Source organism: Carassius carassius, unplaced genomic scaffold, assembly GCF_963082965.1.
Source record: "Carassius carassius unplaced genomic scaffold, fCarCar2.1 SCAFFOLD_57, whole genome shotgun sequence".
NCBI classification, from domain to species: Eukaryota; Metazoa; Chordata; class Actinopteri; order Cypriniformes; family Cyprinidae; genus Carassius; species Carassius carassius.
This window is the reverse complement of record NW_026775196.1, coordinates 156,430-172,380: the sequence shown is the minus strand read 5'-3', so window position 1 is coordinate 172,380 and position 15,951 is coordinate 156,430. Positions and strand designations below refer to the sequence as shown.

The following is a 15,951-nucleotide window of genomic DNA, read 5'->3' as shown; positions in this document are numbered from 1 at the left end:
GAAGGCTGCTGCAGAGAGAGGGCTATTTAAAGATCAGCCACTCTAATCTCCAGTTCAATATATAAGTAGGGAAGAAAACCCAAAAGCTTACAGCACCTGGTATTATTCTCAGGCAGTCTCCCATCCAAGTAATAACCAGAACCAAACATTCTAAGATTCAGAGATCTAGCATTGAATCTTTTTTTTTTTTTTTTTTCAAGATTATTACATAACTAATGAAAATTTTCCAAAAAGCTTACAGCACCTGGTATTCCCAGGCGGTCTCCCATCCAAGTACTAACCAAAACCAAACCTGCTTAGCTTCCGAGATCAGACGAGATCAGGCATAGCCAGGTTGGTATGGCCGTAAGCGAAAGCTGCTGCAAAGAGAGGGCTATTTAAAGATCAGACACTCTAATCTCCTGTTCATTATATAAGTTCGGAATAAAACCCAAAAGCTTACAGCACCTGGTATTCCCAGGCGGTCTCCCATCCAAGTACTAACCAGGCCTAAACCTGCTTAGCTTCCGAGATCAGACGAGATCGGGCATAGCCAGGTTGGTATGGCCATAAGCGAAAGCTGCTGCAAAGAGAGGGCTAATTAAAGATCAGCCACTGTAATCTCCAGTACATTATATAAATAGGGACGAAAACCCAAAAGCTTACAGCACCTGGCAATCCCAGGCGGTCTCCCATCCAAGTAGTAACCAGAACCAAACATGCTAAGATACAGACATCGGGCATTGACTCTTTTTTTTTTTTTTTTTTTTGCACGATTATTATATAATTAGTGAAAAAATTCCAAAAAGTAAAAAAATTTGAAAAATTTCCAAAAAGCTTTCAGCACCTGGTATTCCCAGGCGGTTTCCCATCCAAGTACTAACCAGGCATAGCCAGGTATGGCCGTAAGCGAAGGCTGCTGCAGAGAGAGGGCTATTTAAAGATCAGCCACTCTAATCTCCAGTTCAATATATAAGTAGGGAAGAAAACCCAAAAGCTTACAGCACCTGGTATTATTCTCAGGCAGTCTCCCATCCAAGTAATAACCAGAACCAAACATTCTAAGATTCAGAGATCTGGCATTGAATCTTTTTTTTTTTTTTTTTTCAAGATTATTACATAACTAATGAAAATTTTCCAAAAAGCTTACAGCACCTGGTATTCCCAGGCGGTCTCCCATCCAAGTACTAACCAAAACCAAACCTGCTTAGCTTCCGAGATCAGACGAGATCAGGCATAGCCAGGTTGGTATGGCCGTAAGCGAAAGCTGCTGCAAAGAGGGGGCTATTTAAAGATCAGACACTCTAATCTCCAGTTCATTATATAAGTTCGGAATAAAACCCAAAAGCTTAAAGCACCTGGTATTCCCAGGCGGTCTCCCATCCAAGTACTAACCAGGCCTAAACCTGCTTAGCTTCCGAGATCAGACGAGATCGGGCATAGCCAGGTTGGTATGGCCATAAGCGAAAGCTGCTGCAAAGAGAGGGCTAATTAAAGATCAGCCACTGTAATCTCCAGTACATTATATAAATAGGGACGAAAACCCAAAAGCTTACAGCACCTGGTATTATTCTCAGGCAGTCTCCCATCCAAGTAATAACCAGAACCAAACATTCTAAGATTCAGACATCGGGCATTGACTCTTTTTTTTTTTTTTTTTTTGCACGATTATTATATAATTAGTGAAAAAATTCCAAAAAGTAAAAAAATTTGAAAAATTTCCAAAAAGCTTTCAGCACCTGGTATTCCCAGGCGGTTTCCCATCCAAGTACTAACCAGGCATAGCCAGGTATGGCCGTAAGCGAAGGCTGCTGCAGAGAGAGGGCTATTTAAAGATCAGCCACTCTAATCTCCAGTTCAATATATAAGTAGGGAAGAAAACCCAAAAGCTTACAGCACCTGGTATTATTCTCAGGCAGTCTCCCATCCAAGTAATAACCAGAACCAAACATTCTAAGATTCAGAGATCTAGCATTGAATCTTTTTTTTTTTTTTTTTTCAAGATTATTACATAACTAATGAAAATTTTCCAAAAAGCTTACAGCACCTGGTATTCCCAGGCGGTCTCCCATCCAAGTACTAACCAAAACCAAACCTGCTTAGCTTCCGAGATCAGACGAGATCAGGCATAGCCAGGTTGGTATGGCCGTAAGCGAAAGCTGCTGCAAAGAGAGGGCTATTTAAAGATCAGACACTCTAATCTCCTGTTCATTATATAAGTTCGGAATAAAACCCAAAAGCTTACAGCACCTGGTATTCCCAGGCGGTCTCCCATCCAAGTACTAACCAGGCCTAAACCTGCTTAGCTTCCGAGATCAGACGAGATCGGGCATAGCCAGGTTGGTATGGCCATAAGCGAAAGCTGCTGCAAAGAGAGGGCTAATTAAAGATCAGCCACTGTAATCTCCAGTACATTATATAAATAGGGACGAAAACCCAAAAGCTTACAGCACCTGGCAATCCCAGGCGGTCTCCCATCCAAGTAGTAACCAGAACCAAACATGCTAAGATTCAGACATCGGGCATTGACTCTTTTTTTTTTTTTTTTTTTTGCACGATTATTATATAATTAGTGAAAAAATTCCAAAAAGTAAAAAAATTTGAAAAATTTCCAAAAAGCTTTCAGCACCTGGTATTCCCAGGCGGTTTCCCATCCAAGTACTAACCAGGCATAGCCAGGTATGGCCGTAAGCGAAGGCTGCTGCAGAGAGAGGGCTATTTAAAGATCAGCCACTCTAATCTCCAGTTCAATATATAAGTAGGGAAGAAAACCCAAAAGCTTACAGCACCTGGTATTATTCTCAGGCAGTCTCCCATCCAAGTAATAACCAGAACCAAACATTCTAAGATTCAGAGATCTGGCATTGAATCTTTTTTTTTTTTTTTTTTCAAGATTATTACATAACTAATGAAAATTTTCCAAAAAGCTTACAGCACCTGGTATTCCCAGGCGGTCTCCCATCCAAGTACTAACAAAACCAAACCTGCTTAGCTTCCGAGATCAGACGAGATCAGGCATAGCCAGGTTGGTATGGCCGTAAGCGAAAGCTGCTGCAAAGAGGGGGCTATTTAAAGATCAGACACTCTAATCTCCAGTTCATTATATAAGTTCGGAATAAAACCCAAAAGCTTAAAGCACCTGGTATTCCCAGGCGGTCTCCCATCCAAGTACTAACCAGGCCCAAACCTGCTTAGCTTCCGAGATCAGACGAGATCGGGCATAGCCAGGTTGGTATGGCCATAAGCGAAAGCTGCTGCAAAGAGAGGGCTAATTAAAGATCAGCCACTGTAATCTCCAGTACATTATATAAATAGGGACGAAAACCCAAAAGCTTACAGCACCTGGCAATCCCAGGCGGTCTCCCATCCAAGTAGTAACCAGAACCAAACATGCTAAGATTCAGACATCGGGCATTGACTCTTTTTTTTTTTTTTTTTTTTGCACGATTATTATATAATTAGTGAAAAAATTCCAAAAAGTAAAAAAAATTGAAAAATTTCCAAAAAGCTTTCAGCACCTGGTATTCCCAGGCGGTTTCCCATCCAAGTACTAACCAGGCATAGCCAGGTATGGCCGTAAGCGAAGGCTGCTGCAGAGAGAGGGCTATTTAAAGATCAGCCACTCTAATCTCCAGTTCAATATATAAGTAGGGAAGAAAACCCAAAAGCTTACAGCACCTGGTATTATTCTCAGGCAGTCTCCCATCCAAGTAATAACCAGAACCAAACATTCTAAGATTCAGAGATCTAGCATTGAATCTTTTTTTTTTTTTTTTTCAAGTTTATTACATAACTAATGAAAATTTTCCAAAAAGCTTACAGCACCTGGTATTCCCAGGCGGTCTCCCATCCAAGTACTAACCAAAACCAAACCTGCTTAGCTTCCGAGATCAGACGAGATCAGGCATAGCCAGGTTGGTATGGCCGTAAGCGAAAGCTGCTGCAAAGAGAGGGCTATTTAAAGATCAGACACTCTAATCTCCTGTTCATTATATAAGTTCGGAATAAAACCCAAAAGCTTACAGCACCTGGTATTCCCAGGCGGTCTCCCATCCAAGTACTAACCAGGCCTAAACCTGCTTAGCTTCCGAGATCAGACGAGATCGGGCATAGCCAGGTTGGTATGGCCATAAGCGAAAGCTGCTGCAAAGAGAGGGCTAATTAAAGATCAGCCACTGTAATCTCCAGTACATTATATAAATAGGGACGAAAACCCAAAAGCTTACAGCACCTGGTATTATTCTCAGGCAGTCTCCCATCCAAGTAATAACCAGAACCAAACATTCTAAGATTCAGACATCGGGCATTGACTCTTTTTTTTTTTTTTTTTTTTGCACGATTATTATATAATTAGTGAAAAAATTCCAAAAAGTAAAAAAATTTGAAAAATTTCCAAAAAGCTTTCAGCACCTGGTATTCCCAGGCGGTTTCCCATCCAAGTACTAACCAGGCATAGCCAGGTATGGCCGTAAGCGAAGGCTGCTGCAGAGAGAGGGCTATTTAAAGATCAGCCACTCTAATCTCCAGTTCAATATATAAGTAGGGAAGAAAACCCAAAAGCTTACAGCACCTGGTATTATTCTCAGGCAGTCTCCCATCCAAGTAATAACCAGAACCAAACATTCTAAGATTCAGAGATCTAGCATTGAATCTTTTTTTTTTTTTTTTTTCAAGATTATTACATAACTAATGAAAATTTTCCAAAAAGCTTACAGCACCTGGTATTCCCAGGCGGTCTCCCATCCAAGTACTAACCAAAACCAAACCTGCTTAGCTTCCGAGATCAGACGAGATCAGGCATAGCCAGGTTGGTATGGCCGTAAGCGAAAGCTGCTGCAAAGAGAGGGCTATTTAAAGATCAGACACTCTAATCTCCTGTTCATTATATAAGTTCGGAATAAAACCCAAAAGCTTACAGCACCTGGTATTCCCAGGCGGTCTCCCATCCAAGTACTAACCAGGCCTAAACCTGCTTAGCTTCCGAGATCAGACGAGATCGGGCATAGCCAGGTTGGTATGGCCATAAGCGAAAGCTGCTGCAAAGAGAGGGCTAATTAAAGATCAGCCACTGTAATCTCCAGTACATTATATAAATAGGGACGAAAACCCAAAAGCTTACAGCACCTGGCAATCCCAGGCGGTCTCCCATCCAAGTAGTAACCAGAACCAAACATGCTAAGATACAGACATCGGGCATTGACTCTTTTTTTTTTTTTTTTTTTTGCACGATTATTATATAATTAGTGAAAAAATTCCAAAAAGTAAAAAAATTTGAAAAATTTCCAAAAAGCTTTCAGCACCTGGTATTCCCAGGCGGTTTCCCATCCAAGTACTAACCAGGCATAGCCAGGTATGGCCGTAAGCGAAGGCTGCTGCAGAGAGAGGGCTATTTAAAGATCAGCCACTCTAATCTCCAGTTCAATATATAAGTAGGGAAGAAAACCCAAAAGCTTACAGCACCTGGTATTATTCTCAGGCAGTCTCCCATCCAAGTAATAACCAGAACCAAACATTCTAAGATTCAGAGATCTGGCATTGAATCTTTTTTTTTTTTTTTTTTCAAGATTATTACATAACTAATGAAAATTTTCCAAAAAGCTTACAGCACCTGGTATTCCCAGGCGGTCTCCCATCCAAGTACTAACCAAAACCAAACCTGCTTAGCTTCCGAGATCAGACGAGATCAGGCATAGCCAGGTTGGTATGGCCGTAAGCGAAAGCTGCTGCAAAGAGGGGGCTATTTAAAGATCAGACACTCTAATCTCCAGTTCATTATATAAGTTCGGAATAAAACCCAAAAGCTTAAAGCACCTGGTATTCCCAGGCGGTCTCCCATCCAAGTACTAACCAGGCCTAAACCTGCTTAGCTTCCGAGATCAGACGAGATCGGGCATAGCCAGGTTGGTATGGCCATAAGCGAAAGCTGCTGCAAAGAGAGGGCTAATTAAAGATCAGCCACTGTAATCTCCAGTACATTATATAAATAGGGACGAAAACCCAAAAGCTTACAGCACCTGGTATTATTCTCAGGCAGTCTCCCATCCAAGTAATAACCAGAACCAAACATTCTAAGATTCAGACATCGGGCATTGACTCTTTTTTTTTTTTTTTTTTTGCACGATTATTATATAATTAGTGAAAAAATTCCAAAAAGTAAAAAAATTTGAAAAATTTCCAAAAAGCTTTCAGCACCTGGTATTCCCAGGCGGTTTCCCATCCAAGTACTAACCAGGCATAGCCAGGTATGGCCGTAAGCGAAGGCTGCTGCAGAGAGAGGGCTATTTAAAGATCAGCCACTCTAATCTCCAGTTCAATATATAAGTAGGGAAGAAAACCCAAAAGCTTACAGCACCTGGTATTATTCTCAGGCAGTCTCCCATCCAAGTAATAACCAGAACCAAACATTCTAAGATTCAGAGATCTAGCATTGAATCTTTTTTTTTTTTTTTTTTCAAGATTATTACATAACTAATGAAAATTTTCCAAAAAGCTTACAGCACCTGGTATTCCCAGGCGGTCTCCCATCCAAGTACTAACCAAAACCAAACCTGCTTAGCTTCCGAGATCAGACGAGATCAGGCATAGTCAGGTTGGTATGGCCGTAAGCGAAAGCTGCTGCAAAGAGAGGGCTATTTAAAGATCAGACACTCTAATCTCCTGTTCATTATATAAGTTCGGAATAAAACCCAAAAGCTTACAGCACCTGGTATTCCCAGGCGGTCTCCCATCCAAGTACTAACCAGGCCTAAACCTGCTTAGCTTCCGAGATCAGACGAGATCGGGCATAGCCAGGTTGGTATGGCCATAAGCGAAAGCTGCTGCAAAGAGAGGGCTAATTAAAGATCAGCCACTGTAATCTCCAGTACATTATATAAATAGGGACGAAAACCCAAAAGCTTACAGCACCTGGCAATCCCAGGCGGTCTCCCATCCAAGTAGTAACCAGAACCAAACATGCTAAGATTCAGACATCGGGCATTGACTCTTTTTTTTTTTTTTTTTTTTGCACGATTATTATATAATTAGTGAAAAAATTCCAAAAAGTAAAAAAATTTGAAAAATTTCCAAAAAGCTTTCAGCACCTGGTATTCCCAGGCGGTTTCCCATCCAAGTACTAACCAGGCATAGCCAGGTATGGCCGTAAGCGAAGGCTGCTGCAGAGAGAGGGCTATTTAAAGATCAGCCACTCTAATCTCCAGTTCAATATATAAGTAGGGAAGAAAACCCAAAAGCTTACAGCACCTGGTATTATTCTCAGGCAGTCTCCCATCCAAGTAATAACCAGAACCAAACATTCTAAGATTCAGAGATCTGGCATTGACTCTTTTTTTTTTTTTTTCAAGATTATTACATAACTAATGAAAATTTTCCAAAAAGCTTACAGCACCTGGTATTCCCAGGCGGTCTCCAATCCAAGTACTAACCAAGCCCAAACCTGCTTAGCTTCCGAGATCAGACGAGATCAGGCATAGCCAGGTTGGTATGGCCGTAAGCGAAAGCTGCTGCAAAGAGAGGGCTATTTAAAGATCAGACACTCTAATCTCCAGTTCATTATATAAGTTCGGAATAAAACCCAAAAGCTTACAGCACCTGGTATTCCCAGGCGGTCTCCCATCCAAGTACTAACCAGGCCCAAACCTGCTTAGCTTCCGAGATCAGACGAGATCGGGCATAGCCAGGTTGGTATGGCCGTAAGCGAAAGCTGCTGCAAAGAGAGGGCTAATTAAAGATCAGCCACTGTAATCTCCAGTACATTATATAAATAGGGACGAAAACCCAAAAGCTTACAGCACCTGGCAATCCCAGGCGGTCTCCCATCCAAGTAGTAACCAGAACCAAACATGCTAAGATTCAGACATCGGGCATTGACTCTTTTTTTTTTTTTTTTTTTGCACGATTATTATATAATTAGTGAAAAAATTCCAAAAAGTAAAAAAATCTGAAAAATTTCCAAAAAGCTTTCAGCACCTGGTATTCCCAGGCGGTTTCCCATCCAAGTACTAACCAGGCATAGCCAGGTATGGCTGTAAGCGAAGGCTGCTGCAGAGAGAGGGCTATTTAAAGATCAGCCACTCTAATCTCCAGTTCAATATATAAGTAGGGAAGAAAACCCAAAAGCTTACAGCACCTGGTATTATTCTCAGGCAGTCTCCCATCCAAGTAATAACCAGAACCAAACATTCTAAGATTCAGAGATCTGGCATTGACTCTTTTTTTTTCAAGATTATTACATAACTAATGAAAATTTTCCAAAAAGCTTACAGCACCTGGTATTCCCAGGGGGTCTCCCATCCAAGTACTAACCAAGCCCAAACCTGCTTAGCTTCTGAGATCAGACGAGATCAGGCATAGCCAGGTTGGTATGGCCGTAAGCGAAAGCTGCTGCAAAGAGAGGGCTATTTAAAGATCAGACACTCTAATCTCCAGTTCATAATATAAGTTCGGAATAAAACCCAAAAGCTTACAGCACCTGGTATTCCCAGGCGGTCTCCCATCCAAGTACTAACCAGGCCCAAACCTGCTTAGCTTCCGAGATCAGACGAGATCGGGCATAGCCAGGTTGGTATGGCCGTAAGCGAAAGCTGCTGCAAAGAGAGGGCTAATTAAAGATCAGCCACTGTAATCTCCAGTACATTATATAAATAGGGACGAAAACCCAAAAGCTTACAGCACCTGGCAATCCCAGGCGGTCTCCCATCCAAGTAGTAACCAGAACCAAACATGCTAAGATTCAGACATCGGGCATTGACTCTTTTTTTTTTTTTTGCACGATTATTATATAATGAGTGAAACAATTCCAAAAAGTAAAAAAAATTGAAAAATTTCCAAAAAGCTTTCAGCACCTGGTATTCCCAGGCGGTTTCCCATCCAAGTACTAACCAGGCATAGCCAGGTATGGCCGTAAGCGAAGGCTGCTGCAGAGAGAGGGCTATTTAAAGATCAGCCACTCTAATCTCCAGTTCAATATATAAGTAGGGAAGAAAACCCAAAAGCTTACAGCACCTGGTATTATTCTCAGGCAGTCTCCCATCCAAGTAATAACCAGAACCAAACATTCTAAGATTCAGAGATCTGGCATTGACTCTTTTTTTTTTTCAAGATTATTACATAACTAATGAAAATTTTCCAAAAAGCTTACAGCACCTGGTATTCCCAGGCGGTCTCCAATCCAAGTACTAACCAAGCCCAAACCTTAAAGATTAAACGCAATCAACAGAAAATACAGAACATTGTCTTTACACATCCCTACATTACACATCTTTCCTTTACATAGATAATTTAAAAATCTCCTTCACTTCCTGGCAGCTTCCACATTAAATCATTTAAAACACAATAAACTTTTGGGGTAAAAACATCATAAAAAGAGTCTAACATATTTACACCTTTAAAGTACACATACAGTCTTTCAATATATAATTCTGTTTTTCTTTTAAACATCCTCCAAACATCCAACACAATTTTTTCCTTTTTAGCCACAGTTCTTCTGTCCCATATTGCACTTTTCATTAGCATTACACACAGATTAATGAAACTTTTGTTTTGACACTTTTTTTCCCAACCAAACATCACAACTCTGTTCCATTCCATTACATTTTCATCCCACTCCTCAGTCACATCTTTAATTAAACATTTACATTTCCTTAAAAAGTCCTCTAGCTCTCTACAATGTAAAAACATATGTAAAATCCCCTCTTCCTCTTCCTGGCACACTTTACACAGAGCATTTTCTTCCATTCCTATTTTATTTAAAATAACATCAGTAAAAACCACTTTATGCCTTATAAAATACTCCAAACATTCCAATTTTGTTTCCACACATTTCCCCGTCATGTTTCTCCATATACACTCTTTTTTTAAATCTTTGAATTTCTGCACCCAGTAAGCATTTGCAATCGGCTCTTTAAAAACATCATCTCTAAAAGCACAATAAATCATTTTCACAGTACATTCCTTAAAATCATACAGTTTTCCCCCTAATTTCACATGAATACATTTCTCTTTTGGCTCTCCTTCCATACTTTCTATTCTTTTTATCCACTCTTTAGGTATTGCATTTTTAATGATTTCATATTTATTTTTTATTACTTGTTCACTGTAATCCTCTTTTGCCTCCTCCATTGCATCTACAATAAATTGTGTTGGTAAAAACCCTTCTTTAAATTCATACAAAACATCTCTCACTCTTGTTATCCCCACTTCCATCCATTTCTTTAAAAAAATTCCTTTGTCTTGTTTTAAAATGTTTTGGTTTAAAAACAGAGGTTGATTTAAAATGTTTTCTCTCCCATGTGGATCATACTCAAGTCTATCTAAAAATTTTCCCCAGGCACTAAACATTTCCCTATAAAACTCTGGTAAGCACTCTGTCATCCAATTCTTTGTTTTCATCCATAAAATCCCATCCCCCATGTTAAAATCCCCACATTTGTTTAAAAAATATTCCATTGTCTTTTTCCATGCAGTTTTGTGACCATCATCTAGATATTTTTTTACTATTTTAATTCTTAAGCTATTTTTTCTCTGTTCAACATCAATTAATCCCATCCCTCCTTTCCCTATTTCTCCTATTAATGTACTATATGCAATTCTTGACGGTTTACTATTCCATAAAAAATCTAAAAAACATTTTTTCAACCTTGTCTCCACCCACATTGGCATAGCAGTCACATATAAAACATACCACAACTTTGACACCATTAACACATTTAAAATTAAAACCTTCCCTTTTAAACTTAATGTCCTCAATTTCCAAAAATTTAACCTTCTTTCAATACCTCCTACTATTTCTTCCCACATTTTTTCTTTAACATTCCTTTCTTCTTTTCCCATTAGAACACCTAAAATCCTTATTTCTTTTGTTTCTTTAAAATGAAAATACTCTGTTAAAACAGTCACTCCTCCAAATCTCATATATATAGTTTTTTCTTCATTTATCTTACCTCCTGATCCCCTACAAAACATCTGTACTACTTCCATTACTTTATTAACACTCTCTATATCTTTAACTATTATTGTCGTATCATCTGCATATTGAAATATTTTTTCATTTCCCCCACTTCCTTCAATGTTTATCCCTCTTATGTCTTCGTCTATTTTAATAGCTAATCCCAATGGTTCTGCAACTAAAGAATATAAAAGCGCTGATAATGGACATCCTTGTCTTATTGATCTAGTAATTTTAAAACATTCAGTTAAAAAACCATTACACTGTATTCTTGTTATTGCTCCCCTATATAAAATTGTAATCCACTTGATAAAATTTTCCCCAAACCCGTACCTTCTTAAAATTCCAAATAAATATTCATGCTCCACTCTATCAAAAGCCTTTTCGAAATCCAAACTAATAACATATCCTTTTTTGTTTTTTTCTTTCATATATCTTATTCTATCTATTATACTTAAAGTTGTGTCCGCTATATCTTTCCCTTTAACTCCATACACTTGATTTGTTTCAATTATGGTTGGCATTACCTCTTTCAATCTGTTGGCTAAAACTTTTGTTAAAATTTTCAGATCTGTATTCAACATTGTAATTGGTCTATAATTTTTTAAGTCTACTTTATCTCCTTTTCTTTTGTATATCAACTTTAATAATCCCATCCCCATTCTCTGATTCATTTCTTCTTTTTTAAAGATCTCTTCATATACTTCTTTTAAAATACTGGTTAAAAAATCTTTAAAAACAATATAAAATTCACTCCCCAAACCATCTATACCTGGACTTTTATTTTTGTTTAATTCACTTATTGCTCTTTTTATCTCTTCTTCTCTTATCTCTTCATCACACTCTTTTTTGTCTACTTCTCCTACTGTTGTTTTTATTTGCTTAAGTAACTCCAATTTCTCTTCTTCCTTCAACCCCTCAGTACTAAACAGATTCTCATAATATGCTTTTACTTCTTTTAATATTTCCTCATTTGTTTCCACCACTACACCATTTTTTCAGAATCAGAATCAGAATCAGAATGAGCTTTATTGCCAGGTATGTTCACACATACGAGGAATTTGTTTTCGTGACAGAGCTCCGCAGTGCAACATAACAGCGACAGAACAAAAAACACAATAAGGAATAAAAAATACAAAAAAATACAAATAGGTGGGTAAGGATTGACAATATACAAATTGACAATGTATGGCAGGTATATTAAAAAGAGCATTTATGTATGTACATGTATATTATGTGGAAAAATTGTAACTGTACGCTAAGTATGTGTGTTTGGATAAATAAGTGTATGTGTATATAAATATAAATATAAGTAGTATAGTGTGTTCCATGTATGTACATGTATATTATGTGCAAAAGATTTACGTGTACGCTAAGTATGTGTGTTGGATAAAAAGTGTAGTGTATATAAATATAAATAGTGTAGTGTGTCCCACAGTTATTATCAGCTGTTCATAAGATGGATTGCCTGAGGGAAGAAACTGTTCCTGTGTCTGGTCGTTCTGGTGCTCAGTGCTCTGTAGCGTCGACCAGATGGCAACAGTTCAAAGAGGGAGTGTGCTGGATGTGAGGGGTCCAGTGATTTTAACAGCCCTTTTGCTCACTCTGGATAAGTACAGTTCTTGAATAGATGGGAGGGTTGTACCGATAATTCGCTCAGCAGTCCGGACTACCCTCTGTAGTCTTCTGAGGTCCGATTTAGAAGCTGAGCTGAACCAGACAGTTACTGAAGTGCAGAGGATGGATTCGATGATGGTGGAGTAGAACTGTTTCAGCAGATCCTGTGGCAGGTTAAACTTCCTCAGCTGGCGAAGGAAGTACAACCTCTGCTGGGCCTTTTTCACAATGGAGTCAATGTGAATGTCCCACTTCAGGTCCTGAGAGATAGTGGTGCCCAGGAACCTGAATGACTCCACTGCAGTCACAGTGCTGTTCATGATGGTGAGTGGGGGGAGTGCAGGGGGGTTTCTCCTGAAGTCCACGATCATCTCCACTGTTTTGAGCGTGTTAAGCTCCAGGTTGTTGAGACTGCACCAGACAGCCAGCTCTTTAACCTCCTGTCTGTAAGCAGACTCGTCACCGTCCTGAATGAGGCCGATGAGTGTGGTGTCATCTGCAAACTTCAGGAGCTTGACAGAGGGGTCCTTAGATGTGCAATCGTTAGTGTACAGGGAGAAGAGCAGTGGGGAGAGAACACAGCCCTGGGGAGCTCCGGTGCTGATTGTACGGGTGCTGGATGTGTATTTTCCCAGCCTCACTAGCTGCTGCCTGTCTGTCAGGAAGCTGTTGATCCACTGACAGACGGAGGTGGGCACGGAGAGCTGAGTTAGTTTGGGCAGGAGGAGGTTTGGGATGATCGTGTTGAAGGCAGAGCTGAAGTCCACAAACAGGATCCTCACATAGGTCCCCGGTCTGTCTAGGTGTTGCAGAACATAATGCAGTCCGATGTTTACTGCATCGTCCACAGACCTGTTTGCTCTGTAGGCAAACTGAAGAGGATCCAGCAAGGGTCCAGTGATGTCCTTCAGGTGGGCCAGCACCAGTTTTTCAAATGACTTCATGACTACAGACGTTAGAGCCACAGGCCTGTAGTCATTTAGTCCTGTAATTTTGGATTTCTTTGGGATGGGGATGATGGTGGAGCGTTTGAAGCATGAAGGGACTTCGCACAGCTCCAGCGATCTGTTGAAGATCTTTGTGAAGATGGGGGCCAGCTGGTCAGCACAGGATTTCAGACAGGCTGGTGTAACACAATCTGGGCCTGGTGCTTTTTTCCTTTTCTGCTTCCTGAAGACCTGGCGCACCGCATCCTCGCTGATCTGTATTGCAGGTGTGGGGGAGAGGGGGGATGCAGGAGGTGTGAATGGTGAGAGCGCTTGATTGGAGAGGTGTTCAGGGTGGGTTGCAGGAGTTGTGAGTGGTGTGAACAGTTGTTTGGAGAGGCATTCAGGGTTGGTTGCAGGAGTTGTGAATGGTGAGAGCGGTTGATTGGAGAGGTGATCAGGATGGGTTGCAGGAGCTGTTAATGGTGTGAATGGTTGTGTGGAGAGGCATTCAGGGTTGGTTGCAGGAGCTGTGAATGGTGTGAACGTTTGTTTGGAGAGGCATTCAGGGTTGGTTGCAGGAGTTGTTATTGGTGTGAACGGTTGTGTGGAGAGGTGTTCAGGGCAGGTGATGGGTGTTCTTTCAAACCTGCAGTAAAACTCGTTCAGATCGTCTGCCAGTCGTTGATTTTCCACAGTGCTGGGGGGTGGTGTCTTGTAATTGGTGATCTTCTTTAGGCTTTTCCACACTGATGCGGAGTCGTTCGAAGTGAACTGAGTCCTTATTTTTTCAGAATAATTCCTCTTTGCCACTTTGATCTCCTTTTCCAGTGTGTATTTAGCCTGTTTATACAAGACATTGTCCCCCTTCACGTAAGCATCTTCTTTGGCCTGACGGAGCTGTCTGAGTTTTGCAGTGAACCACGGTTTGTCATTGTTGTAATTTAGTTGAGTCTTGGTAGGAATACACATATCCTCACAGAAACTGATATATGATGTTACGGTCTCTGTGAGTTCGTCCAGATCGGTGGCAGCAGCTTCAAAAACACTCCAATCAGTGAGGTCAAAACAAGATTGTAAATCCTGCTCTGCTTCATTAGTCCATCTTTTTACAGTCCTTAATACAGGTTTAGCTGATTTTAGTTTCTGCCTGTAGGTCGGTATAAGATGAACCAGAAGGTGATCAGAACGTCCCAAAGCTGCTCATGGAACAGAGTGAAATGCATCCTTTATTGTTGTGTAACAGTGATCCAATATATTACTGTCTCTTGTGGGACAAGTAACATGCTGTCTGTATTTTGGCAGTTCACGGGAGAGATTGGCTTTATTAGAGTCCCCAAGAATGATTAAAACAGAGTCTGGGTGTTGTTGTTCTGTCTCTGTGATCTGCTCAGCGAGTTTCTGTAAAGCTGAGCTCACGTGCGCTTGAGGAGGGATGTAAACACTAACCAGAATGAACGAATGAAACTCCCGCGGCGAATAGAACGGCTTGCAGTTAATGAAGAGCATTTCGAGATTTGAGCAGCACGTCTTCTTTAACACAGTTACATCTGTACACCACCGTTCATTGATGTAAAAGCATGTCCCGCCGCCGCGCGATTTCCCCGTTGATTCTGCGTCGCGATCCGCTCTAAACAGCTGAAAGTCCGGCAGATGGAGCGCGCTGTCCGGTATGGTGTCATTCAGCCAAGTTTCCGTGAAACACAGAGCAGCAGAGTGGGAGAAATCTTTATTTGTCCGAGAGAGCAGAAGCAGTTCGTCCGTTTTGTTGGGTAGAGAGCGGAGATTTGCCAGATGGATGCTAGGCAACGGCGTTCGAAATCCGCGTTTTCTGAGTCTCACGAGCGCTCCCGCTCGCTTTCCCCGCCTGCGCGTCCTCTTGAAGCGTGTGATCAGGGCAGCCGCTCCGCCGACAAGAATGTCCAGCAAAACATCAGAATAGTCGAAAACCGGTGAAATATCGGGAGATGTGTGTTGCCGAATATCCAGCAATTCGTCCCTGGTGAAACTGATTGCAGGAATATAACTAAAGACAGGACAAACTAACAAAAACACAAAAACAACTGCAGAGCACGTCACGGAGGCAGCCATCCTGTATCGGCGCCACTGGAGAGATTGTTGATTTCCTCTTATTTCTTTAATCATTCCAGCTTTCCCTCGTATTTTTTCTAGATCAAAGAAAAATTTTGTACATTTTTCTCCCTCCACAGTATATTTAGCTTTACTTCTTAGTCTTGCTCCTTCATATTTTTTCTCTTCCATTTCTTTCAATATTCCCTCCAATTCTTTTATTTTTTGTATATCTTTCCCATTCTCATTTAATTCCTTTTCCAATTTTTCTCTTATTTCTCTCTTCTTCTTCCTCTTACATATCTGTATTAATTTGCAATACTTTATTGTGAATTTTTTAACTAAATATTTAACATTTTCCCACCATATCCTTTTATCTTCACTGTACATTTCATTCTCCTTTTCTTTTTCAAT

At 40.5% G+C, this 15,951-nt stretch overlaps 19 non-coding genes and 1 pseudogene across 19 annotated transcripts; all 20 read right to left on the bottom strand.

Annotated features, from left to right (window-relative positions):
* Positions 1-232: 232 nt before the first annotated feature.
* Positions 233-351, bottom strand: LOC132138827 (5S ribosomal RNA). The gene has a single exon (XR_009433106.1). It is a non-coding gene; the product is annotated as a 5S ribosomal RNA (ribosomal RNA).
* Positions 352-435: 84 nt separating this feature from the next.
* LOC132138412 (5S ribosomal RNA) lies at positions 436-554 on the bottom strand. Its single transcript, XR_009432705.1, has one exon. It is a non-coding gene; the product is annotated as a 5S ribosomal RNA (ribosomal RNA).
* Positions 555-1,122: 568 nt separating this feature from the next.
* LOC132138826 (5S ribosomal RNA) lies at positions 1,123-1,241 on the bottom strand. Its single transcript, XR_009433105.1, has one exon. It is a non-coding gene; the product is annotated as a 5S ribosomal RNA (ribosomal RNA).
* An 84-nt stretch (positions 1,242-1,325) lies between these two features.
* LOC132138638 (5S ribosomal RNA) lies at positions 1,326-1,444 on the bottom strand. The gene has a single exon (XR_009432923.1). It is a non-coding gene; the product is annotated as a 5S ribosomal RNA (ribosomal RNA).
* Positions 1,445-2,014: 570 nt separating this feature from the next.
* Positions 2,015-2,133, bottom strand: LOC132138825 (5S ribosomal RNA). Its single transcript, XR_009433104.1, has one exon. It is a non-coding gene; the product is annotated as a 5S ribosomal RNA (ribosomal RNA).
* Positions 2,134-2,217: 84 nt separating this feature from the next.
* Positions 2,218-2,336, bottom strand: LOC132138411 (5S ribosomal RNA). Its single transcript, XR_009432704.1, has one exon. It is a non-coding gene; the product is annotated as a 5S ribosomal RNA (ribosomal RNA).
* Positions 2,337-2,904: 568 nt separating this feature from the next.
* Positions 2,905-3,022, bottom strand: LOC132138998 (5S ribosomal RNA; annotated as a pseudogene).
* An 84-nt stretch (positions 3,023-3,106) lies between these two features.
* LOC132138022 (5S ribosomal RNA) lies at positions 3,107-3,225 on the bottom strand. Its single transcript, XR_009432334.1, has one exon. It is a non-coding gene; the product is annotated as a 5S ribosomal RNA (ribosomal RNA).
* A 567-nt stretch (positions 3,226-3,792) lies between these two features.
* Positions 3,793-3,911, bottom strand: LOC132138824 (5S ribosomal RNA). Its single transcript, XR_009433103.1, has one exon. It is a non-coding gene; the product is annotated as a 5S ribosomal RNA (ribosomal RNA).
* Positions 3,912-3,995: 84 nt separating this feature from the next.
* On the bottom strand, positions 3,996-4,114 carry LOC132138410 (5S ribosomal RNA). The gene has a single exon (XR_009432703.1). It is a non-coding gene; the product is annotated as a 5S ribosomal RNA (ribosomal RNA).
* Positions 4,115-4,685: 571 nt separating this feature from the next.
* Positions 4,686-4,804, bottom strand: LOC132138823 (5S ribosomal RNA). Its single transcript, XR_009433102.1, has one exon. It is a non-coding gene; the product is annotated as a 5S ribosomal RNA (ribosomal RNA).
* An 84-nt stretch (positions 4,805-4,888) lies between these two features.
* Positions 4,889-5,007, bottom strand: LOC132138409 (5S ribosomal RNA). Its single transcript, XR_009432702.1, has one exon. It is a non-coding gene; the product is annotated as a 5S ribosomal RNA (ribosomal RNA).
* A 568-nt stretch (positions 5,008-5,575) lies between these two features.
* Positions 5,576-5,694, bottom strand: LOC132138822 (5S ribosomal RNA). Its single transcript, XR_009433101.1, has one exon. It is a non-coding gene; the product is annotated as a 5S ribosomal RNA (ribosomal RNA).
* An 84-nt stretch (positions 5,695-5,778) lies between these two features.
* On the bottom strand, positions 5,779-5,897 carry LOC132138636 (5S ribosomal RNA). Its single transcript, XR_009432922.1, has one exon. It is a non-coding gene; the product is annotated as a 5S ribosomal RNA (ribosomal RNA).
* Positions 5,898-6,467: 570 nt separating this feature from the next.
* LOC132138821 (5S ribosomal RNA) lies at positions 6,468-6,586 on the bottom strand. Its single transcript, XR_009433100.1, has one exon. It is a non-coding gene; the product is annotated as a 5S ribosomal RNA (ribosomal RNA).
* An 84-nt stretch (positions 6,587-6,670) lies between these two features.
* On the bottom strand, positions 6,671-6,789 carry LOC132138408 (5S ribosomal RNA). Its single transcript, XR_009432701.1, has one exon. It is a non-coding gene; the product is annotated as a 5S ribosomal RNA (ribosomal RNA).
* A 565-nt stretch (positions 6,790-7,354) lies between these two features.
* On the bottom strand, positions 7,355-7,473 carry LOC132138747 (5S ribosomal RNA). Its single transcript, XR_009433027.1, has one exon. It is a non-coding gene; the product is annotated as a 5S ribosomal RNA (ribosomal RNA).
* Positions 7,474-7,557: 84 nt separating this feature from the next.
* On the bottom strand, positions 7,558-7,676 carry LOC132139266 (5S ribosomal RNA). Its single transcript, XR_009433491.1, has one exon. It is a non-coding gene; the product is annotated as a 5S ribosomal RNA (ribosomal RNA).
* Positions 7,677-8,234: 558 nt separating this feature from the next.
* Positions 8,235-8,353, bottom strand: LOC132137839 (5S ribosomal RNA). Its single transcript, XR_009432158.1, has one exon. It is a non-coding gene; the product is annotated as a 5S ribosomal RNA (ribosomal RNA).
* Positions 8,354-8,437: 84 nt separating this feature from the next.
* LOC132139254 (5S ribosomal RNA) lies at positions 8,438-8,556 on the bottom strand. The gene has a single exon (XR_009433480.1). It is a non-coding gene; the product is annotated as a 5S ribosomal RNA (ribosomal RNA).
* Between the last annotated feature and the right edge of the window lie 7,395 nt (positions 8,557-15,951).